We start from the raw sequence: 13,294 nt of genomic DNA, 5'->3' as shown, positions 1-13,294 counted from the left end.
CCTAATCACTTGAATGTGTAACCGTTCTCTCTTACGTGATTTTGAATTTAGTGAGTGCCTTATAGTATTCTAGGTGAATCAGAGGGTGTTTTGGGACCAGGAGGCTTTATTTGCTAAGATATAAGGTTTTCAGCTGCCTATTTGGGTTCGAGCTTGTTACTGACTTCTTAGGGATCCCTAACAATAGGTTAATTCTAGTTGCAGTCACCAGCCCAGGAATTTAATTGGTTTTTGATTGTACTGGCTGTATTCTTGCATCAGGGACTGGTCCATTTGTGAACTCAGCTCTTCTGCATAGGCAATATTTATTTTACCATTTTGGGCAGTTACATTGAGAACGTAGATCCACCAAAAGAGCAACCCACTTCCTATCTTATCAATGTCTATATTCATTTTCTTCAACTTAGTCTCTGAAGTACCATGATACATACCTCTGACACTCATACATAGGCGAATAATTACAAAGCCTAAACCACCCTCTAATTAAATATTATTCATGCTAATAGGCTTATCTTCCCCCAGAAACCTTCAGACATTTAACAAAGAATTAGAAGAGATACACACTTGAGAGAAAAATAGACAAAGCAGTCCTGACTAGCCTGGGCCTACTTGCCCTACACAAAATAGATTAAATCAATGAAAGTAAGGTGTTCTGTATGTTATCTTTTTAATGCGTATACTTTTTAATGAATTTAGAATTAGATTTTGAAGGATATGATTCTGAATTTTGTTGATTACATATATTTGTCCAGGTAATTCAAAATGTTTGATTTTTCTGCAAAAGTTCACTGCAAATCCCTGTAACAAGTAAATATTTAAATTTTGTAGAAATTACTTATTTAATAAATGGCCGCCCCACATTTACTATGACTTAGACCAGAGATAAAGCATTTTTTAAGCAAGGCAAATTCTATTATCTGGTTTTTATTCTTCAGATTTTAAGAAAAAGTTGACTGGAATTTTAGCTGTGTCCAGAAAGTTTCACAATAGTGAGTAGTTGTTATAATTTTTTCTTTGATTCTGTAAAACTTGTGCTATACATTTTCATATTTTAATTATTACTGTTGTACATGTTATCACAGTATACTTGAGAAATCATTTTAGCCTTTAAATATAAGCTTACTTAATACATTTTAATTTTAGTCATCATTTTAATGGAACTGCCTGCCCATAATTCCTGCTTCTTCTATAGCAACAGTTATTGTTTTCAAAAATGGAAACTGAAGTGTTTTGCTCATATACACCAAAGTTCAAAACAGTTTTAGTTTGGAAATCAAGGATCTTCAAAAAAATTTTTTATACTTTATTTTCAAACCTAAGGTGCCAGTGTAACTTCATAAATATTACAGTCTAATCATGTATTTTCAACACTTCATGTTTTCCATGTATACACCATATATGAACTATCACTTCAAATTCCATAACCTCAATGAAGTCATTCTTTATTCATTACACTATTCAGTTCTTAAAAATAAATGTTAGTAAATGTTTTTTTATGTGCCAGGTACTGTAATATGTATTTGGGGAGAAAGTGGTAGATTAAGTTGGAAGGTTTTATCCTTAATAGAGTGTGTATTTTAGCTGTCATGGTAACATGAATGTCTCAAAGAAAATCTAAATCCATTGAAAAGGGAGAGACACTTGTAGATGCCAGATAACCAACAACGAAGGCACAGCTCATTGATTTTGTTCTTTTTGGGGGGCCACCATTTAAATAGAATTTAAGTTTTATTTAACTTAAATGTGAGACTCTTAAATTCCTTGTTTAGTAAGTAATATATCAAAGTCAGAGCTTATTCTATCATTTAGGAAGGAAGAGGATGATAAATCCATTTTCTTCTCTGGTTTTACAAAGGTGTTTACAAATATTTAAGTGTTTATAAAAAACATAAAAGGCATTTAAAATATTATTAATATTGAAACTATAAACTAAGAAAAAGAATCAAAAGAAGTACAGACATTTAGGGATTAAAGATTGCATTTTGGAAAACATTCTGACAGTCTCTGTGGAACATTTTTCTTAAAATATGTGTTTATTAAACACTAAACTGAACAGGTTTATACATATTCACACAAATCTTCACATTTAAAAGGCAAGTAAGATTGACATGTTTGTTAATATTCTCTTCATCACTGCATCAAAACTAGCTCCTTGATGCAGAGTACTCTGCATTTCCACAGCCACAGGAGAGAAGGAAACACTTTTTTCTTTCTGATTTTTCTTTTGCCCTAGCAGCTTTCTCAGGCCCAAGCACTGGAATTTCTGGAATTTCATTGTTAGCTTTGAAAGAAAACCCAACCAGAAGAGCTTAGTATTAAGAATACAGAATCACAAAAGGGCAGAAAAGAATTTCAAATAAATGAGGTATGAGGCTTGCAGGGCTTTGCTTCTACATCTTTAACATATTTCTCTATTCTTTCCAGGGTCATTTTGTGCTATTATAATTTGGTCATACTGTGAAACTGTAACAAACATAAATTATGCCTGGTAGACATTATTCTGTCTTCATGTTCACTTAGTTAAGCAATTTTGAAGATTAATTTTTTGTGCTACACAGAAATGAGACATTCTCCAACCCACCTATTGCTCTTCATAAATAGTGTTTTACAATTTCTTAAAGCATTGCTTACCATTATGTTGTATGTTCCATAGTAGTGATTGTTCTAAAGTTCCCAAATAAAACAGTGTCTTATATAGTCATGGACCCTATAATATCACCTTATTTTATCCAAGTGAGAGTTATAGAGAATGAAGTGTTTTTACAAATACAATGATTATAGTGATGTATAAAGAACTCCTTTATATTTAATAATCACTAACCTGCCTATCTAAATAATGGAAGAAGATACATAAAATTTTTAAATAAGGCAAAATCTTTTAGAACAGATTTCTACTTGTGTAATGTTAATAACTATACCATTCTACTTCGTTTACTCATATTCATGATTGAAAGCAAAAGGAGAAGGGGGCAGCAGAGGATGAGATGGTTGAATAACATCACTGATCCCATGGACATGAATCTGAGCAACCTCCGGGAGATAGTGAAGGACAGGGATGATATGCTGCAGTCTATAAGGTCACAAAGAGTGGGACACAGTTCAGCGACTGAACAATATTTCTTTCTCTATATTCTAGTTCTGTAATTTTGTAAGGTAAAACAAGTGCAAATCATTTAAAATTAATTATTAATATTGTTCCAAGTTTGCCTTTTCATTAATTCCATGAAAATATACTTCCATGTTAAAGTAAGTTTGGAAATTGCTGGCATAAACAATTTCCTAATCTCAGTGCATCATGAAGTCTTTATTCTATGTATGTCTCATAAATCTCTAAACAAGAATATATAGCCAAAGTTTTCAATCATATCAGAAACTCTCTTAGAATGTCATTCCATAAACATAGACTAATAAGGTAGCCAAATTATAACATGTCTACATCCCAAAGGGTCACCTAACTCTTTCTAGGAATTGATATTGCAGTCAGTTTACCAATATTCAGTATCTGCTCTTCCTCTAATCTGGTATCTGAATTTGGCAAAAGAGACTAAAGGTACTTTAGTCTCTCTGTGCCACAGTTTATTTCTTTTAATATGGATGAATAAAAGCTTTTACCTAATATTTTAGATGCTGTATAAATCTCAGTAATTATAACCTAGTTTTAGTAGCTTTGTCTATAAACTCTATTATGCTGAAAAAATTTACTTCTCATTTACTGCTCTGTATTACCCCTCAGTCTCACCTGGCATTTCTGGTCCCATTGGGAATTTCATTTTTTTTAAATTTTTTACTTGAAAATATCATACTCCGATATAGATATTTCAACTTTACCTAAAATATAAGATACTAATTTTAGATTTTCATATTGAATATTATTTTATATGATTGATCTATTCATTTACCAAACTTGCATGTGGAGTCAGATATAAACATGCATAATATGGAGTATAAATAAAACAGCAATTGTATGTTTTATATTCCTGAAATAATAGATGGGCAAATAATGTGAATTTCATGAAAGGCACGTACTTTTCAAGTCTTCAGTATTAGATTATATAAATATAATTCTATGGATTTATAATAATCATAATTGTCAAAATTATTTTTGACATCTTATTTTTGGAGTGGACATACATTCAGAAGTTCTTGAAAATGTTCTTTGACTAATATTTTCATGACTTTATTAAGATTTCCACTGTTAGAACATTATACAAACTCCTACAGCCAGTGATAGAATAAATATAAAGCTTAAGTCAGCAGAATATATTTAGTTCAGAGAACTAGCTGTAGTATTTTCTGTTGTAATTTTGACCATGCTTCTGATGAAATATGAATTATATTAACATTTTTTTCTAAAATTGAATCCATAATTACCCATAATCCTAAAATTGAATCCATAATTACCCAAAATAACATAATGCTAAGTGGAAAACAAGCGACATGATTGGAGATAACCATTTTCTCTTCATTCACTTATTTCTGTGAAGTAGGAAGGTTCCAGTATAGCTATTAGGGCATCATGGATTAATGTATTAGTAGGATTTCATTCCTAAAGGCAACTGCTGCTTCATCAAAAATTCTAGGATTTAATCCAACATTAGTCTCTGGAATGTATATTTTTGAAGGCTAAAATTACACACAAATATATTAAATTAGGCAGAGGAAATCTTTGCAACAACACTTGAAAATACAAAATATATTGTTTGAAAACATGAAAAACTATATTCATCTAATGTTTGCTTTTACTAACTATGTTTCTTTGGCTCTTTGAAGAGTCCCAGAAAGGGCAAAAATGCACTAGTTTCTGAAATAGCTATCCCTGCAAAATCTTTTCCTTTCTATAGATGATGTGATGAGAACCCTGATGCAAGTTGGATGAAAGGAAACTGAAATGATATTTGTGAGTGTTAATGCTCCAGCATAGAGAGATCTTGTTTGTGGGCTTAGCTATAGATTCATGGGCTCATATGTGCACATATACTAATATTAATGATGATGTAATTTTTAGGTCATTCACAGCACCAGCAAGACAAAGCTTTAATTTGTGATTCAATACTGAACAAATAACAAAAATATTTTATGCAGTAGATTCACTTATCGTTCATGGAGACCAGAAACCAAATCGGATTATTTTAAAAATGTTAAAGCAAGGTAGAATAAACCAAACAAACAAATCGACAAATAGCTCACCAATTTAATCCGAGAGTCTTTATGCAAGTGATATTAGAAAAACGTCAAAATGTTGCTAAGAATGTTTTTTATATTAAATATAGGTTTGGTTATCTTCATGTGACTGGGAAAAAACTAGAGCTTTCTACTTCCACAAAATAATTCACCCTAGGTCCTAGGAATTCTGAAATTTAATGGTAATTTTTTTATAACTTAAAACTACTATCTGCTAATATAATTTTTATTTTCACTTTAAAATATGCTATTAAAATAGTTGCCTTATTCATGGTTCTGATTTTATAAATTTATAGTTAGTATCTTTCTGTTAAGAACTGTCTATCATGGCAGCTTTCTCCTAATTAAGGATCACAAAAAAGCTCTATCAGTCCCCACTTATTCCAAGAAATTATTGGTCACAGAAACATTCAGGCCCTAACATTGAATCATTTTTTCTCTTTTGACATGCTAGCAGACTGATCCCCTTACAGTCTACCAAAGACTGTCAAACATATCTGAATATTAATTAGAAAATCTCCCCGCTTGTAAATATTACCAGAATGCTCACAAATCACAGACTGTCTCAATAATTCTTATTCTTACTGCATAAAATCTATTCTCCCTTCTAACATCCTTGACCTTGCTGAAAGAAAAATTATGTAGGTGGCTTCTCCTCTTCTACCGCAGGTTTATGAATAAACAGCATTAATTTTGTCTCATACATAGCTTTGTCTATGGCACTTGTATGTTATGGGGCAAATCAGTTGGATTGTAGGAGTCAACATATTGAAAATCTTTGTAGGAAGTAAAAGACGTAATCATAATTTGTGTACTTAAGGAATTGTATAAAATATGTAATGTTATACATGGCATTTGTAGGTGATGAACTAAGTGTACTATGCTATAAAGCAAGAATCAGTGGGAGCCCGGGTTAAAAAAAAGAGTTTCTGATTTTCTTTTCCAGGTCAATGATTTTTTTAAATAAGAAAGAAATTTCCTTTAAAATAAGTTAAATGGTGAAGATTACATGTTTTTGAATCCTCAATCTTGACTCAACATATCTTATCTGAGTAAAATTATGCAAATTAACCACAATTTCTATAATTGATTTTTCTCATCTCTAAAATTAGGACAAAATAGCTTTTCTTGCTCCATAAAATTATGGCCTGGGTTATATATAATGATACTTAAGTAAATCATGTATAATTGTACCAACATATAGGAATTAATCACTGTTAGCCATGATGATGATAAGGATAATAATGATTCTATGAAAATATGATTTTAGATATAAAGGAAAAAAATAAGCATCATTAACATAATCTCTATTGTTATTAATAAAAGTGATAAATTATTGATTTATGGTTCTAGATTTCATTTGACAAATCAAAATTAATTTGGATTCTATATAGACTGAAAAGATTCAAGTTTACAATTTAGATACTCACCTGTAACTTTTAATTTAATTCAGTCAATAGTTAAATCATATAAATGCTTGTCTTTATAATGGTGCTATAGACTATTTATTTTTATGATTTCTCTTTCTACTCATGAGAACAAATATGGGATATTATTCAGCTTTTATGTATTTTATTTGATTAAAATTAAATTGACTTCTTTGTTACTTTTTAAAAGTATGTAATTTAATGTTAACTTTCCCCAAAATCTTGACATATGCAAGTTTTAATGTCTTCTTTCATCTTGAAATGGTCTCAGCTTAAGTAATGATCTCATCCTTTTTCTGAGTTTATGACTGATTATAATTCCTTGAGGATTAAAAAAAAGGTTAACATTTTTTATATCCCATATGAAGTATGTTACTTTCACTTTACCATTAACATAAGAAATAGCTCTTTAAGTCAAGAAAGATAATAATTTTTCACTAACCTTCATAGGGTACCAAGTAAGATCAACAAAGAACATTATGTTTCATTTTACACTGGGGATCCTTGAAAGGTTCATAGTTAAATGTCATCCTTTTGTAAGTAAATCATTCACAGTTTGGGAAGACAGCTTAGAGCTTCTTAAGCATGATTTACTGCCAAGACCTCTACAATTTTTAAGGAGTCAAACCAAATGCGTAGTATATTAATATATTTTATCGGTACATTCCTATACTAAAAGTTTGTGAAAAGAGTTTGGAGGCATATAAAATAAAACAAATTTTTAAAATCCATCCTAACTTTGCCTCTCTGAGACACAAATCAATCTAATTATAAACCTAACAATTACAGATGAAACCAAAATGTTTTATGTTCATACAATATATAAATTCATATTCTCCACTTAAAACTCATGTAAAATGAATTGATTTATTCTTCTGAAAAATTTTATAACTTTGAGATGTCATTCAGTAAAATTACATCTCTTTTCAAGTATACAATTCAGTGTTTTTAAAATTTTATTCATGTAATTATACAAATATTACCACTATTTAATTCCAGAAATCACACCGAAAGTTATATCAAGAAGCAATCTTGAGAGTTATAAATAAGACTGCTGTTTATAAGTAAATACCAGTACAGCAGTACCAGATATTAAAATTTTGAAATGCCTTTGTACCACGTGGTACCAACCTCTGCTCCAAGTGCCTGGAATTCTTCCTAACCTTTTCTGAGTATCCTTGTGCCTCTCCATGGTTCAGAAACAGAGGATTGGAATCTGGTACAAAAGGAAGCATCTAAACTATTACAACAAACTTCTACTGCTTGGAAGTGAAGCCAGCATATTTTTACTGATTAGTAACATTGGTAAATGATATTAGTTATTTCTATCTCATCAAATAGAGAATTATATCTTCATTTAAAGGGATAGCCAGTAGGAAATCCATAGTTGTGAAAAAATAAGTAATAACAAAACAGTAAAAGACTTAAGTTACTTAAATGAGGAGTGAAAGAAGCGATATTTTTTTGACCTTACAGAAATAAAAAGGAATATTATAAAAAATCTATGCAGACAAGTTATATACTCTGTAAAGTGGGCAGGTCCTAGAAAGATGTTACTATCTATCAAAATGAATCAGAATATATCAATAGGCCTATAACTAGGAAACCAATTACTGACTGTGAAACTTCCTAAAAGGAAAATCCAGGTAGAGATGATTTCATTGGTGATTTCTACCATATGTTAAGGAAAAATTAGCACAGTCATTCTGAACCCCTTCCAAAATTAGTGGAGAAGGGGATATCCGTAACTCATTCCATGAGGCAACTATTAGCTTCCTATTTAAACAAGATAAAGACATTACAAAAAAGGTACAGACCAGTATAATTTATACCTACAGATAGAAAAATTCTTAACAAACCTTAGCAAACCCAACCAGAAACATAAAAAAAAAAGAAAAATGATTATATACTGCAGTCACATCCTAGGAATTCAAGGTTACATTAAAATAGGAAAATCAACTGATGAACTATGACATATTAGTATAATAAGGGCAAAAATGATCTGGCTATCCCAGTAGATTCATTAAAAGCATTTGACAAAATTCAGTATCCTTGCATGGCAAAAACACTTAATGAACTAGGAAGAATAAACAATTTCCTCAACCTGATGAAGGATTTTCCTGGTGGCTCAGAGGGTAAAGCATCCGCTTGCAATGCAGGAGACCCGGGTTCGATCCCTGGGTCGGGAAGATCCCCTGGAGAAGGCAATGGCAACCCACTCCAGTATTCTTGCCTGAAGGATCCCATGGATGGAGGAGCCTGGTAGGCTACAGCCCATGGGGTCGCAAAGGGTCGGACACGCTGAGCGACTTCACTTCACTTCAACCTGATGAAGTCCATATACTAAAATCTCATAGCTGGCATCATACTTAATGGTGAAAGACTGGATGGTTTCCCACTAGAATCGAGATGTTTGCTATCACAAAAACAGAAGATTGATGAGAGAAGCAAGAGTGATGGGAGGAAGGGTTTACGAGGTAAGGCATGTAGACGGTCTCCAGAAAGTCAAGGAGAACAGGAAAGGCAAAGAAACAGTTTCTCCCCTAGAGATTTCCAGAAGAACAAAGCTTGTTGATTCCTTTATTTTAGTCGAGCTAAACTGATGTGGGACTTCTGAACTCTAGACTGTAAGATATTAATGTATTGTTTTAAGCCATATGTTTATACTAATTTGGTCCAACGCCATAGGAAACTAATGCATTCCATAACAGTATATCCCACCAAGATTCAAAATATGAATGTTTTAAATGACCAGCCACAGCTGCAAGAATGTCATAGTATGAGAATCTGAGCTGGAAGAAAAGAGGAATGATAAAGGAAGCCTCCATAGTCCTGTTTCCAAAGAGCCTATATGTCACCACCATGTACTCCAGAACAGATTAAGAGCATCTGGAGAAATTGGACAGAGGCACCACTAGTTAAGATTTACAGGGAGTGCCTGGGAAGCACAGGAAGGTCTCTTGGGGTTTGAGCCATCTTAGAATCTAATTAACAGACCTAAAGCATCATTCAAGGATGAGGCTCTACACTAAGCAGAGACTGCTAAGAGTGGAATCCAAACCAACAAGACAGGGACGATAGATGAAATGAAAAGACTGGGTTCAGGTGAAACAGGGAAATCTCAGAAAGCAAGAAACTGTCGGTTTATGATTTTGAGAACAGAACAGAATAGGAAGCTTAAAAAAATTGACCTCATATTCAGGTAAATATGAACACTGCCTCATGATATTAAAGATTGGAAAGAATGGCTTATCTGTTTTAAAAGAAGACATACATTTACTTTTAATATATATTTAGAAATGCTTAACAAATATGATATCTGGAATTTGCTTCAGATAACCTAGCATTAAAACGGGGAAAGTGACAAATGTTCTGTATGGATGTGTGTGCATGCATGTGTGTAGCGGAAGTTTGTCTTTGGATTGATGACCTTTTGGTACGTGAAAATTTCATTATACTATTTTTTCTACCTTTTAGAATAAAGATTTATTTATTTATTGGCTGCTCTGGGTCTTGATTGCTGCATGGGTTTTCTCTAGTTGCGGTGACCTGGGGCTACTCTCTTGTGGTGCACGGGCTTTTCATTGTGGTGCCTTCTCTTGTTGCAGCTCGTGGGCTCTAGAATGCTGGCTCAGTATTTGTGGTGCGTGGCTTAGCAGCTCCCGGGCATGTGAGATCTTCCTGGATCAGGGATTGAACCAGTATGCCTTGCTTTGCAGGGTGGATTCCTAACCAAAGAACCACCAGGGAAGTCCTGTTTGTTTTTCTACTTTTTATATGTCTAAAATTTCCCAGGTAGAAAAGTTTAAATAGAAAGGAAATAATGAAAATTCCTACTGTACTAGCTGGACAGTGATAGCCAGGTTGTCTAAACTAAACCCTCAAATGTTCATTTGCATCTTCTACCATCACTTATTTTTAATATCTAATTGTGAACAGCAACCATAAATGATCTTTTCAAAACAGCACATATTTTTACTTCAGCTGTGTAGTTAAGCCAAAAGATCTTTTCCTATTTTCATATTTCTATTACATATCTGCTTTCCCTAAAAGCAACTGTGGTACTGATCACCTTATTTCTATTAAATTAGGTGTCACTTTGACAAACCAATATGACATGACAATGTTCAAGCACAGAATGAATAGTAAGAAGAGTTGACCTCGCCACAGAAAAACAATTTTAATTAATTTAAAACCCTCATATGAAAAATATAATCCTGTCTACGCAATGTCAAAGCAAGAAATACAGTTATTCAAATGATTTCCTTTTTAAGACACCAAACTTGCATATGCATGCTCAGCATTTTTTTTTTTTTTTTCATTTCTGATATTGTGTCATTGTATGGGTCACATATGGGAAATATTTTTAAATGGCCTCTGTGGCAGAGAAGGGACCATTAACCACCTGATGGGATACATAAATATTTAAATATGTGCATTATTTTTGAAAATGGGATACAATAATTTTCAGATTTGTACATGAAACTAATAAAGAAGTATGTTATATACCTGTTATATACATGTTAATTAAAAGTCACATTTGATCTTCACCAAGCAAACTTTTCATCAGCATCAAAACAAGCTGTTCCTCTAAATTGTTAATATGAAGGATCATGGATAATGGAAATGAGTTCTTATCTTAAAGTTCCTTCCATAGTTAAATTTAATTAAAGTGAAGTGAAGTCGCTCAGTCGTGTCCGACGCTTTGCCACCCCATGGATTGTAGCCTACCAGGCTCCTCTATCCGTGGGATTCTCCAGGCAAGAATATTGGAGTGGGTTGCCATTTCCTTCTCCAAGGGATCTTCCTGACCCAGGGATCGAACCCGGGTCTCCCACATTGCAGGCAGATGCTCTACCCTATGAGCTACCAGGAAAATCCTAAATTTAAGTAAAAATAGTATATATTTATGAGAATGTAAAGAGAAGCCACAGACTAGGAAGCAATCTTTGCAAAAAATGTATCTGATTCAAGACATATTCAAAATATACAAAGAATCTTTAAAACATTAAGAAAATACACAACCCAGTTTTTAAAATGAACAAAATATATGAAAGACATCTCCCTGAATATGACATATGGAAGGCAAGTAAGCACAGGAAAAGAAGTTCAACATCATATGTCAATGCTGCTGCTGTTGCTGCTAAGTTGCTTCAGTCGTGTCAAGTCTGTGCGACCCCATAGACAGCAGCCCACCAGGCTCCCCCATCCCAGGGATTTTCCAGGCAAGAACACTGGAGTGGGTTGCCATTTCCTTCTCCAATGCATGAAAGTGAAAAATGAAAGTGAAGTCGCTCTGTCGTGTCTGACTCTTAGTGACCCCATGGACTGCAGCCTACCAGGCTCCTCCGTCCATGGGATTTTCCAGGCGAGAGCACTGGAGTGGGTTTCCATTGCCTTCTCCGTCATATGTCAGTCAGTTCAGTTCAGTTCAGTTGCTCAGTCGTGTCCAACTCTTTGTGACCCCATGAATTGCAGCATGCCAGGCCTCTCTGTCCATCACCAACTCCCAGAGTCTACCCAAACCCATGTTCATCGAGTCGGTGATGCCATCCAACCATCTCATCCTCTGTCGTCCCCTTCTCCTCCCACCCCTAATCCTACCCAGCATTAGGGTCTTTTCCAATGAGTCAACCCTTCGCATGTGGTGGCCAAAGTATTGGAGTTTCAGCTTCAACATCAGACCTTCCAATGAACACCCAGGATTGATCTCCTTTAGGATGGATTGATTGGATCTCTTTGTAGTCCAAGGGACTCTCAAGAGTCTTCTCCAACACCACAGTTCAAAAGCATCAATTCTGCGGCGCTCAGCTTTCTTCACCATCCAACTCTCACATCCATACATGACCACTGGAAAAACCATAGCCTTGACTAGACAGACTTTTGTTGGCAAAGTAATGTCTCTGCTTTTAAATATGCTATCTAGGTTGGCCATAACCTTCCTTCCAAGGAGTAAGCGTCTTTTAATTTCATGGCTGCGGTCAGCATCAGCAGTGATTCTGGAGCCCCCAAAAATAAAGTCTGACACTGTTTCCACTGTTTCCCCATCTATTTCCCATGGAGTGATGGGACCAGATGCCATGATCTTAGTTTTCTGAACATTGAGCTTTAAGCCAACTTTTTCACTCTCCTCCTTCACCTTCATCAAGAGGCTCTGTAGTTCTTCTTCACTTTCTGCCATAAGGGTGGTGTCATCCGCATGTCTGAGGTTATTGATATTTCTCCCGGCAATCTTGATTCCAGCTTGTGTTTCTTCCAGCCCAGCATTTCTCATGATGTACTCTGCATAGAAGTTAAATAAGCAGGGTGACATTATACAGCCTTGACGTACTCCTTTTCCTATTTGGAACCATTCTGTTGTTCCATGTCCAGTTCTAACTGTTGCTTCTTGACCTGCATACAGGTTTCTCAAGAGACACGTCAATAGGGGATTGCAAATTAAAGCAAGATACCACTACACACCTAGTAGTCAACTTCTTTTTTTTTTCATTTTTTATTGAAATGTAGTTAATTTACAATGTTGTGTTAATTCCAGGTGTACAGGAAAAGGATTCAGTCACACACACACACACACACACACACATTTTCATACATTTTCTTTTCCATTATAGGTTATTACAAGATGTTGAATATAGTTCTATGTACTATACAGTAAGGCCTTGTTGTTTACCTATTTTATGTGTAAT

General features: G+C 34.0%; 1 long non-coding RNA gene across 3 annotated transcripts in view; it reads left to right on the top strand.

Moving 5' to 3' along the window:
* LOC145518618 (uncharacterized) overlaps positions 1 to 13,294 on the top strand; it is a 356,357-nt gene that overhangs the window by 86,264 nt on the left and 256,799 nt on the right. The window contains exon 2 of one of the 3 annotated variants that reach the window (XR_014063037.1): positions 936 to 989. The exons of the other annotated variants lie outside the window; for them this stretch is intronic. This is a non-coding gene — a long non-coding RNA (uncharacterized LOC145518618). The remainder of the gene's footprint in view (positions 1 to 935; positions 990 to 13,294) is intronic. 3 annotated transcript variants of the gene reach the window in all.

Source organism: Giraffa tippelskirchi, chromosome 8, assembly GCF_054371585.1.
Source record: "Giraffa tippelskirchi isolate mGirTip1 chromosome 8, T2T-mGirTip1v1.2.pri, whole genome shotgun sequence".
In the NCBI taxonomy this organism is placed as follows: domain Eukaryota; kingdom Metazoa; phylum Chordata; class Mammalia; order Artiodactyla; family Giraffidae; genus Giraffa; species Giraffa tippelskirchi.
This window is presented reverse-complemented; position numbering and strand designations above follow the sequence as displayed.